The sequence below is a fragment of the Vulpes lagopus genome, chromosome 11 (genome assembly GCF_018345385.1).
Source record: "Vulpes lagopus strain Blue_001 chromosome 11, ASM1834538v1, whole genome shotgun sequence".
NCBI classification, from domain to species: Eukaryota; Metazoa; Chordata; class Mammalia; order Carnivora; family Canidae; genus Vulpes; species Vulpes lagopus.
In genome coordinates this window covers 29,168,072-29,180,195 of record NC_054834.1, presented here as the reverse complement: position 1 = coordinate 29,180,195, position 12,124 = coordinate 29,168,072, and the positions used below count along the sequence as shown (strand labels likewise).

At 49.5% G+C, this 12,124-nt stretch overlaps 1 protein-coding gene across 6 annotated transcripts in view; it reads right to left on the bottom strand.

The window, feature by feature from the left end:
* The window catches only part of DDR2 (discoidin domain receptor tyrosine kinase 2), a 150,993-nt gene that overhangs the window by 64,269 nt on the left and 74,600 nt on the right, over positions 1 to 12,124 (bottom strand). The window contains exon 1 of one of the 6 annotated variants that reach the window (XM_041773662.1): positions 9,462 to 9,541. The exons of 4 other annotated variants lie outside the window; for them this stretch is intronic. The gene's annotated coding sequence lies outside the window, so the exon portion shown is untranslated. Of the gene's footprint in view, positions 1 to 7,205; positions 7,596 to 9,461; positions 9,542 to 12,124 lie in introns of those variants that run through there. One more of the 6 variants, XM_041773661.1, reaches the window with a different exon arrangement.

Below are 12,124 nucleotides of genomic sequence, written 5' to 3'. Positions count from 1 at the left end.
TCAGGTTCTTGAAAGCTAGTAGGATTATAATGGGCTATAATGGGGAGAGAGTAAATAATGGGCTAACATAGCCAAGACCCTGTTTGAGGAAACAGAAGCTTTCCATTATGTTTTCTAGGCAGTAGAACTCTGATCTGCCCTCCTCAAAAAAAGTGGTAAAAAAAAAAAAAAAACCAAACCACAGCACCAAAGCAGTTATTCATATGCCTGAAGAGGATGGAGCCAAAACTAGTCAAACACACAAGACTAAAGTGGCCTTATGGTGGGGGTCAGCGATGGGTGATCCAAAGACCACAAAAGATAAGCATGGTCTCATAGCACTGATTTGGACGGGTAGATATGTGTCCCAGCATCCCTAGTCACTGCCAGCAGCAGGAATGTCGTGTTTCCATCAATGAGTCCCCAAACTAGTATGTCCAGAGAAGCACGCAGACAGATCTTGGAGACATTGGTCATGGCTGTACTCCAGCACCAGCTATGACCACGATCCAGGATGCCCTTCCACAAAGACTGAGCTCCTTGCGTGCAACCATTTGGCCCTGTGAGCACTGCTGAGGCCAACTGCCCTCTCCTTTTGTAAGGGAGTCCTACAATTCTCTCTCATGGCACCTTTCTCCTGAGTTATTGGCCATGCCCTCCTCCCCTCCATAGCCATCCCCGGTGGTTCCTTCTACTGGGACCGTCTTTTATACCTCACTCGCTCACCAAAACACACACTGATCTTGCCTCCTGTAGATTCTCTGTGACATAGTTATAAATTTACCCATGTAGTCATTACCTTCAAAATGGCTCATCCTTGTATCCCCAGAAGAATACTTTCTATTTTGCACAAAGCAGGTGCTCAAAAATGGTTTTTCACGGAATGAGGTAGAACCTATTAGATGCTCAAAAAATTTTGACTGCATTTCCTTTTGGAAACTGCAGCTTGGTTTCAGGCTGTGAATCCCCAAAACAAGTGACTATTTCTGCTTTGCTTGCTTAAAATTAAGGTGTTGGCAGCTAACAAACACGGAAGAAGTGAAGTACCCTAACTACACCACGGATCTCTAACACGTGCCAAAGACTCTCTCATGTAATATTCACGGTAACCCAAGTTGGTTAGTTTTCATCAGCAAGGTAACTGAGGAAGAAGAGGTTAAAACTGATCTGGTTACACAGCTGACAGGTGCCAAAACTCATGAGAACCCAGGGTTTGTATTACTCCAATACCCACATGGGGTTTGTCGTCGTCATTGTTTGTTTTGTCTTTGTCGTCATCCTTTGATCTGGCCTCTGCCCACGCACGTCACCAGAGCTACACTTCTGCTTCTGTCTCAGGACCTCCGCCAAAATGCTTCGTGCTCTCTTTGTCTACATCAAAGCTCTGTTCAGTAGTCACTTCCTCTGTGAACTACTCTCTGGCCCTCTGGTTGCACGCACTAAAAGCTTCTTATTATTTTTCTACAAAGAAATGATCCTAGTTTCTAATTACATACTCTTTGCTGTAGTGTCTAATCAGGTTCTCCCCCTACACCCCTCCCCCTATAAGTTCCATGTTTATTCTACTCGCCATTGCTTTCTCAACACCTACCAGAGTGCTGGATAAATATTTGCAGCGTGAATTAATGATTGCTTAGGGCCACATATTCAATGACTACATTTGGCCACGCTAAATTCCATACCCTAAAAGGAAGTGTACCCGAGGTTTATGATAAGCATACATCACCCCTTTCTGCCCCTTTGGGGGAGTTTTTCCAAAGGTTCCATATTTAAGCAATGTGACAATGTGAATAGAAGCCACAAACACACATAGGAGAACTTCAAGGATGTAGAAAGGCCCTTCTCTATCCACTTCTTTGGTTAATAGTACAAATCTTTTTTACAATTCATGCAAGCTTTGAAAATAAAGCTCAACTGTAAATATCCTTGCCCAAGGGGTGTTCTTTCATCCCATCTTCCAGTAGCTATGCTCTAAGTGTCTACGGGTGCTATTCCACATGCTAAAAAAGGCAGCTTGGAGCTGCCATCATGAAGCTTGCAATCCACAAGCGAACAAATCAATAAACAAGAACTCTAAAGAGATGTGTGTGCCATGAAGAAAACGCAATGGGGCGATGCAGTAGACAGTAAATGAGGGCTACTTCAGGTACGGTGGTCAGGAAAGCCCTGTCCGAGTGTGGGATTGGCACAGAAATATATAAAGAGAACAATGAAGAGAACAGGCAACCCAGAAAAAACTCATATATAAATGGGAACTTACTAAATTCTAAAAGGGGTATTCAAAATCAGTGAAACAGTTCATTTGTATTCGGAAACAAATAAAGGTATACCCATAACTCACACACAAAACAGAAAGCGCAAAATGTAGAAGTAGAACCCTAAAAGTATTTCAAGAAAGTATAGCATTTGCTAGAAGCTAACCATAAGGAAGGCCTACACAAATGAGACAAAGGAAACAAATCCAAAAATGAAAAAAAAAAGATAAAATCTTCCATCAAAATGTTAAATGCCTTTGAGACCAAAGGCATCATAAACATAACAGAGAAGCAACAGGCTAAGATAGATCTTTGAAATTTTATTTTTTTTTAATTTTATAACTAAGTAATTTCCCATGTAAATATGGATACATGGATCATTTTTTGAAAACCACTATTAAAATCAGCCAAGTAAATTAAAAGCATTTAACAGAAGAAACAATATAATGCCAGTAAACATCTAAAAGTATTGAACCTCATTAAGAATCAGAAAGACAAACACTAAAACCGTCATTAAGTACCAATTTGACTCATTAGGTTGGCAAAATTTTTAAGTGTGATAATATGGGATGTGGCAACAATGTGGGGGAATAAATACTCTTGTAGTCTGCCGCTGGCTGTGTAAATTAGACAATAATTTAAATTTAAAACTGCATATACCCTATCATCCATCTATTCCACTTATTATTAGCTACTCTAGAGAAAGATTTATGAACCTGCACGATGGGCTGTGTACAAAGAAGTGCTTTGGAATATTTTTAAAATTTTATTTTATTGTGGTAAGAACACTTAACGTAAGATCTCCTCTCTTAATAAATTTTCCAGTGTTCAATATGTTGTCGTTCACTGTAGGTACAATGTGGTACATCAGATTTCTAGAATGCATTCGTCTTGCTCAATCTTAATTTTATGCCTGTTGATTAGTAGCTCCCCATTTCCCCTTCCCCTCAGTCCCTGGCAACCACCATTCCACTCTTCCATTAGATAATTTTTTTTAAGATTTTATTTATTTATTCATGAGAGAGACAGAAAGAGAGGCAGAGACACAGGCAGAGGGAGATCCAGAATCACGCGCTGGGCTGAGGGCAGGATATAATATATAATATAATTATAATATCTTGGAACTATGCAGTATTTGTCCTTCTGTGACTGATTTATTTCACTTAACATAATGTCCTAAAGGTTCATCAATGTTGTTGCATGTTACAGAATGTCTTTCTTCTTGAAGGCCGAATAATATAATATTCCATTGTGTGTACAGGCCACATTTTTTTATTCATTTATGTATCAATATCTGGATTGTCTCCACATCTTGGCTCTTGTGAATAGTACTGCAATGAATGTGGGAGTGCTAGTACTTCTTCAAGATCCTGATTCCAATCCTCTTGAAAAAAATCAAAAAAAAAAAAAAAAGAAAAGAAAGAAAGAAAGAAAGAAAGAAAGAAAGAAAGAAAGAAAATAAAAGAAAAAATCCCCAGAAGTAGGATTTAATGAATCTGCATACTGTCTTCCATAGTGGCTGTGGCCAACTTATCTTTGAGAAGGATGCCATGAATACACAATTGGAGAAAGGAATAGTCTCTTCAAAAATGGTATTGAGAAAACCGATACCCACATGTAAAAGAATGGAATTGGACCCTGATCTTATACCACACACAAGGATCAACTCAAAATGGATTGAAGTCTTGAACGTAAGACCTGAAACTTTACAACTCCTGGGAGAAAACATGGGAAAAGCTTCATGACATCAGTCTTGGCGATGATTTCATAGATACGACACCAAAAGCATAGGCAACAACAACAAAAATAAACAAGCAAGACTACACCAAACTAAAAAGCTTCTCCACAGCAAAGGAAACCATCGACAGAGTGAAAGGCAACCCATACCATGGGAGAAAATATCTGTAAACCATACATCTGATAAGGGATTAATAATCAGAATATATTAAAAAAATACTACAACTCAATAGCCAAAAACTCATAACCCAATTTTTAAATGGGTTAAGGACTTGAATAGACATTTCTCCAAGGAAGACACATGAATGGACAAAAGGTATATGAAAAAAAAATGCTTAACATCATTCATCATCAGGCAAATCAAAATCAAAACTGCAATGAGTTATCACCTCACACTTGTCAGAAAGGCCAGTATCAAAGAGAGAGAGGGAGAGAGAGAGAGAAGTGTTGGCAAGGATGTGAAGACACGATTGGCACAATATTTTTTTTTAAATAACAAAAACTTGGGGGAAATTACTACAAATATGAGAATGCCAGAAACTATGGTATATCCTACTGTGAAATACTATGCAAGACTTTAAAAGGATGAGCTGGATAGTGACATAGTTAGGTGTCTATGTTGTATTTTTGAATAAACAAACATGTTACAAGATCTATGTAAATCTTTATGGGTGAGTGCACACACACCCACACACTCACATACTTTTATACGTACACAAAAGCTCTAGAAGGGTAAACACTGCCCTAAAAACAAGCTTCACTCTAGTGCTCGCCCCAGTGTTCAAATAAGAAGGTAAACAGAGGCAGAGCAAGGACCCTTCGGAGACAGTGTTGATAACAGTAGGTCCCTCAGAGACTGGAGTGCTTGGCAGAGGATATTGGGGATGGCGATCCAAAGGAAACTCTAGCCTTATTTGTCGTGTTTGGATCCTTAACAAGGAAAATGTGTTCCTTGTTAATGTCTTCTACATTGGTTTTTGTGACAAAAAACAATTTTCTGGGGGCAGTCTATCAGAATCTGGGGGGGAGGGGTGCTTGCAACCATGCATGTCCCAGAGGTTAGAGGTATGTGGGGGACTGGTCTTGTATCTGAAGAAGCACTTGTGGGTCTAAGCAGTCTTTTTTTTTTTTAATTTTTATTTATTTATGATAGTCACACAGAGAGAGAGAGAGAGATAGAGGCAGGGACATAGGCAGAGGGAGAAGCAGGCTCCATGCACCGGGAGCCCGACGTGGGATTCGATCCCGGATCTCCAGGATCGTGCCCTGGGCCAAAGGCAGGCGCCAAACCGCTGCGCCACCCAGGGATCCCTGAGCAGTCTTATTGATTAGGACATCTCATACATGAATAAAGTAGAAGCAAAAAAAAAACCAGTTGAGAATTGCTGCTTATACCTTACTTTGTTGAGCTTTTCTTTTTCTAGAACACTTGCACTTCAGTAGGTGCTTATAAACACATTATTATTGAGCCTCACAACAATCCTGAGGAGAAAGATTACCACCTCCCTTTACAGACTAGGAAAGTAAGGACGTAGGTCCCTTCACCCACTCACAGACCAATATTTTCCAAAGAATATCATTAGGTATGTAGCTCAGAGAGAAGGTGTCTCCTTTTTTTTTTTTTTAATATTTTATTTATTTATTCATGAGAGAGACAGAGAGAGAGAGGCAGAGGGAGAAGCAGGCTCCCTGCGAGGAGCCCGATGTGGGACTCGATCCCAGGACCCCGGGATCATGACCTGAGCCCAAGGCAGATGCTCAACTGCTGAGCCACCCAAGTGCCCTGAGAATGTCCCTTGTCATAAAGAACTCACTTCCCTCTTCACAGTCAAAAATCCCCTCCCCTGGCCAAGCTGGATGAACACTCCAAACTGATCCCAAAGGGAGCCATGGCTCAGGACCCCCCAGACCTGACGGGAACGGTTGGCGCTCCATCTCAGGTCTGCCCACACCAGAATCTGGACAGGTTGTGGGTCAAAGTCTTCAGGAAAACCAGGAAGTAAGTGGGAGGCAGGTGGGAGTGTGATGGCCACAACTAGAAATCGGCAAGGATGAAAAAAAACAAAAACAAAAAAAACAAGAATCTAGAAGATCAAACTTGTGACAAGTTACCGCAGTAACTGAGTGAATTTCTAAAAGCTTCTTTCTGAAACACAGTCGGGAGCACATGCAGCGAGTCATCAGCACCTTGTGCCCGACACCATCCCATCCTATGGAGAGTTCACACGGGAAGGGCTCGCTCCTGGTCTGTCCTGTGTCACCTGCAGCTCCACACGCACCTGGAGACACACACTCCTCTTCTCCAACCGCCTTGAAAAGTCAGACTGTTGCCCTAGTAACAGGCTCTGCTCTGGCACCCAAATAGGATGGCAGCTGAGGACGGGACACAGCAACTTAGGAGAGGGGTCTGAATGCCTTTGGGATGCTGAATGAGGCGGGGTGCGGGGCAAGGTCAGGTGTCTCGCTCCATCCTGGTTCAAGGAACAGCCTTTCAGGGCTCCCAAACCGGAGCCCCACACCATGTCTCTTCCTTTGCTAGAGAACTGAATGTACATGATAGATGATAGATAGATAGATAGATAGGTAGATAGATAGATAGATAGATGATAGATAGATGATAGATAATTGATAGATGATAGATGATAGATGATAGATATAGACAGATAGATGATAGATATAGACAGATAATAGATGATAGATGATAGATGGATTATAGATGATAGATGATAGATGGATGATAGATGATAGATGATAGAGATTTCGATGACACATAGGTAGATATAAAGAGAAACATCTTTAGAAATGTAGCCATCACAGGTAACTGCATTTATTTGGGGGGAACAACGCACCATCATTTCCACTCTGACACGGCAGGTAGGCTGGGCGGGGACCCCTGGGGACCTCTCGCCCTCACTGGATGGGAACCGCGGGCGTCTCTGTTCCTCCCAATCACCTTTGGAGTGACCCTAACTCACACATAGTCAAGCTTTCTCCTCCCCCCCGATGCGAATAGCAGCACCCACGCCTTCTTCCCTGCAGCAGAACCGGGGGTACATGCCCCACTCGGAGAAGCGTCTGAACTTGCCAAACTCATAAATCACGCAGCGTTTATCCACATTTCACAAGAACTCTCTGCACAGCCCTGAAGCGCCAGGTACCCCTGAATAAGAGCTTTCCACGGGGTACGAGGGCACCGACGCGCAGCACCCAGAACCGCCCCATCTACTTACTGACCTCCTGAATCACGAGTGGGGCTCCACCTTACAAACAGTCGTTCGCTTGGCGCACCGGGCACCGGGTTCCCTTGACCGGTAAATCCTTCCAGGGCATTCAGAGCATGCCCCGGTGTGCTTAAATGCGGTCACGGTCAAGTTTTCAGGAAGACAGCCCGGCTCCGAAGCGAGGCGCATCTGATTTGGCAGATGGTCATCCTCCCCGGCCAGCGGGCTTCCCAGGTCCCAAGGCCTGAGAGAAGGTTCGAGACGACGGTGCCTTCCTGGATTCCCAGCAGAGATTTTCTTGTTCAGGCTGCTCTGGGGTCTGAAGAGGAAGTGCCTGCCCTCCCGGAAAGTCATCTGTAGCCTCTAGCCTAAGGACAGGCCTTCCCCACGGGCAAGGGCGGGGTTCTGGAAGGCTCGCAGGCACCGGTCAGGCTGCAGCAGACGCTGGTACTGGGAAGCCATGGGTACTGGGGGGCGGGGGGCTCGGGGGCACGGGCGGGGGGGCCGAGGCAGGTAGAGAAGCCCCACTTGCTTGCTTTAGGGCCGCATGTTTTCATGCAGCGGCCATCGGGGCCTCCAGGCTTGTTTTCCTCTCTGCTGACTCATTTTCATCTCAGATTCAACAATTCGAAAGAGCAATCTTTGGAGTGTTTAATACTCAGCAAACAAATATGCAGAAATGAGCTTGGTTTTGGCAAGAGTCGGGCCCCCAGACACACACCCATACACACACACACACACACACACACGTGCGCGCGGATGCATGTGCAAGGGCACACTCACACACCAGCCAGCCTCGGGTGATGGGCTCCCAGAGACTTACTAAGTCTCCTCATGCCTGTCCTTCCTCTGGGAGGCCCAGCCTCGCGCTTTGCAAAGTGTAGCCCCGCAGAGCTAAGGCCGAGGCCCCCACCGCCCCATCTGTGTTTGCACACAGGCCATGCCCCGGCCACCCGAGGTCACCGTCCCGGCTCAGAGGCCGTGAGTCTGCGAGCTGTGTGGCTGCCTTGCTTGGAAGAGCACTTTGCTCCCTCCTCCTCCTCGCTCCTCGGGCTGGAAGGTGGACACAACCTGGGTCTGCCGCGGCGGAGGAGGAGGGAAGCCAGGTAGCTCTCGCTTTCTGCCCCTCGGCCTCTGTGGAGACGACAGGATGCTGAGTGACATCCTGGCCCCAGAAGACTCTGCCCCCGGCCAGGGACACATGGAGCCCAGAACCCTGACTGTGTGACATTGTGCGAGGTTACTTTCCGCATCATCGGTGTCACATCTGACGCCTTCGCGGGATGAGCAGGAGGCAGAAGGAGGGTAAGGACACAGCGAGGGCAGGGCAGTTTGCAAACACAGAAAGAGCTGTGGCCCAGCACCCCAGGGCCTGCGGGGTCCCAGGGGTGCTCACCGAGCCCCACTGAGCTCCAGCAGCCCCTGCGTCTTCATGTGCATCCCTCCTTGGCACCTAACCCCCCGTGGGCCGGCACCTGAGCAGCTTTCCCACCAGCCTCCCATGCCCTCCCTCGTCCCACGCTCTGCCCCAGGCCCTCACCCCTCCTCCCCCAGTCCCCACCCCACACAGGGGAGCAGAGGGCAGCCTGTGTGCACCTGCGTGCATTTCCAGGCGCTGGAAGGTCTTGGCACAAGGGATTAGGTTCTGAGGGGCTTGGGGGTTATGGAATAAAGACACCAGTCTTCAAATATATGGACCCACAGCAGTGGGAGTTTAGGGGACCTGAGAGCTCACCCGTCTCCATCCCCTCTGGTTAAAGGTGAGGAAAGTGGGACAGCCTGGAAAGCGGAGAGGCCTCAACACAGGCAACCGTGGGGCAGGGCCTGGGCCCAGCCTCTGGTCCCCCAGACCAGCTCTGCCCTCTTGCCTCACGGCCTGCCCCGGGCCGACCTCCTCTTCTTCCTTCCTAAACCTCTGAGCACACACACCTTCCTTAGGCCCTGTCTCTCTCAGATAACTCATTTCTTTTTTTTCTAAGATTTTTTAATTACTGGGGCACCTGGGTGGCCCAGGGCGCGATCCTGGAGACCCGAGATCGAATCCCGTGTCAGGGTCCCCGCAGGGAGCCTGCTTCTCCCTCTGCCTGTGTCTCTGCCTCTCTCTGTGTGTCTCTCATGAATAAATAAATAAAATCTTTAAAAAAAAAAAAGGAACATGGCCCAGCCAGGGTGCTCCTGCGTGTCTGCATTTCCATCTGACTCTCGCTGCCCCCACGCGTGGACCCCTCCATCAATCTGCCGAGTCAGAGGCCAAAAGCGTGCTTCTTACCTGTGCCTTTAGTTTTTGCACCAGCTAGCAGCTATCCGGCGGGTGCTCAGAGGACACGAGGCCTGGCCGACCGGTCCCCTCCTTGCTCATAAAGCAGGCAAGGCCAACAACACCAACCCCTGGCCTTGGACCTGCGCGCTAAAGGTCACCGTGAGTGACGCTGCCTCTGGACAAACCGACTGGGTCCTTTACCTGCTGTCGCCTGACGACCATAAAAGGTCCTGAACTGTGATGCAGCACAGCACGAGGCGGCCTGGGGCCCAGGAGAGCCAGGCGGTGGCCACACGTGTGGGGACAGTGACGTGATCGCGCTGCGGGTCCCTGGGTATGACGGCACACCCGGCTGCACCACCTGCAGGCCTCGGGCTCCCTGCACCCTCGCCCCCCCGCCCTGGGCTGCCCTCTCTCGGGGCCCATGGTTGTGCTGGCGCCTTAACAGCCCGGGGCCCCATTGGGCGGCTGTCTCCCTGCAGGAGCCCAATGATCACACCTGCAGACTCTCCGGGACGCGAGTGGATCCCGTCCCATCGGGTGGCAGGAAGCTCTCCTGAACCCGAGAGGACGCCAGTGCGCTGCCAGAGAGCCCCGCTTTCTGTTCCGCCAGAGTTTCTCCACGACAGGCTCTCAGATCCTCTTTCCCAGACACCAGCTGGGACCTCCCTTGCAGCAAAGCAACCCGAGTGTCTCCCCTTTACGTACTCAGGGCCTCCTGAATACGTGCGCTAACCACGGGGCTTTTGCCACAAAGAGCTCGGACCATCCCTCTCCTCCTCTGCCACCCTCAGCAGGAGGACTTCACCTCTGAGACCCTGGCAACCAGGGCGTGTGGTGAAACCTTCAGCCATAATATAGGTCAGACCCTTCATTTATTATTATTTTAAAGTAGGCTCCACACCCAACCTGGGGCTTGAACCCACGACCATCAAGAGCCATGCGCTCTCCCAGCTGAGCCAGCCAGCTGCCCCACGTCAGGCCCTTTAAACAACCAGATACCAATTAATGCCGTGATTAAAAGGCACTTATCTAGAGACCAGGACGGTATGAGATACGGACACAATTTGAAAATGATGTTGCTGTTACAATTAGATGGGATGATGCACATAAAGGGCTTGCAGCGCAGTGCCCGGGAGATGGCAGGTGCTTGTTCATATTTAGTTGTTATTTAGTAGCGGAATCATGCATAGGATGGCGGCCGAGAAGGAAACCAGGCCAGCGGCCACGGTGACAAGGGCGTCTGGGGTGGGCCCAGCCCAGGCCTGGTCACCTGAAGACAACACAACAAAAAGCATCAGGGCCACCCGGGTGGCTCCGCGGTTGAGTGCCTGCCTTCAGCTCAGGGCATGACCCTGGGGTCCCGGGATCGAGTCCCGCATCGGGCTCCCTGCATGGAGCCTGCTTCTCCCTCTGCCTGGTCTCTGCCTCTCTCTCTCTCTCTCTCTCTCTCTCTCTCTCTCTCTCTCTTTCTCTCTCTGTGTCTCTCATGAATAAATAAATAAAATCTTTGGGGAAAAAAAAAGCCATCAATGCCAGCTCCGGGCCACAGATGCACAGACAAATGCAGGAAAACCAGCCAGACAGCGGGTGAGCAGGCTGGCACCCGGCCCTGGCTCCAGGGCTCACAGGGCACAGTGGAACCTGGGGTGTTACTGAGCTGGGGCCCAGGGACGCACAGACCCCCAGGCTGCTGGGCTCTGCCACCCTGGACACACGGGGCCCCGGGCTTTCTGCCCAGATCGTGGAGCCCGAAAGCCTCTTAGTGGCACTTGGGTTTGAATGGCACAGCCTGGTCCCGTCGGGGTCCCCACGCCCCCACCAACAGCCCCCGCAGCCTGCACTCCCAGCCGAGTAGGAAGGCGCTTGGCCAGAGGAGCCGCGCTTCTCACACCTTCCAGCGGGCTGCCTTCGTGGCCGCTAGACGGTCCCTCCTCTGCCGCCTTCGATGACAGCCCCCAAAGCAAGCGGGCAGAGAACAGAAGTTTATTTAAGGGTCGGAGACACCAAAAAAAAAAAAAAAAAAGGGTCGGAGACACCTGCAGACTCCATCTGCTTCAGGAGGTTCCCCACCGAGCCACCTGTGCCGGCCTCTGGCCCCTACTGTCGGAAGAGCCCCCCTTCCAGCCCGCCAGGCCCGTGCCCCCCGACTCCCAGCCGGGGGCCAAGACGCCACGTCACCAGGGCCAAGTGCGGAACCGAGGACCTGGACCTGCCCCGTCCCGGCCGGGGAGCTTTCTCCACACAGTCTGGGGGCGCCCTGAGGTCAAGCCACTGTCTCCACTCCACCGGCGGGAGGCCCACCCCCTCCAGCTCCTCTGGACGTGGCCTAGAGGGAGCCCCTTCCACCAGGTAGATCACACATTCTCTCACATCATCCCTCCCACCTGGGGCTCCGAGGCTTGGCTTCGGGACAGAAACAGACACGGACATAACATTTGTCGGCTGCGATCTTGCTCCACGGCCTCCCCTTCCCGGCTGGGCTGTGAGCGCCTCCCCCAAGGGAGGGACCTTATCAAGGTGGCTTTAAATCCCCAGGGCAGGGCAGAGTCTGGACATATGCATGGAAGGTGCTGGGTAGATGCATGGGTGACCCCGGGGGTCCGTGGCGCCCAGGAACGTCCAGGGGAGCCGGTTGGCCTGCTGACTGCTGGGAGGGGGGGAGTACACAG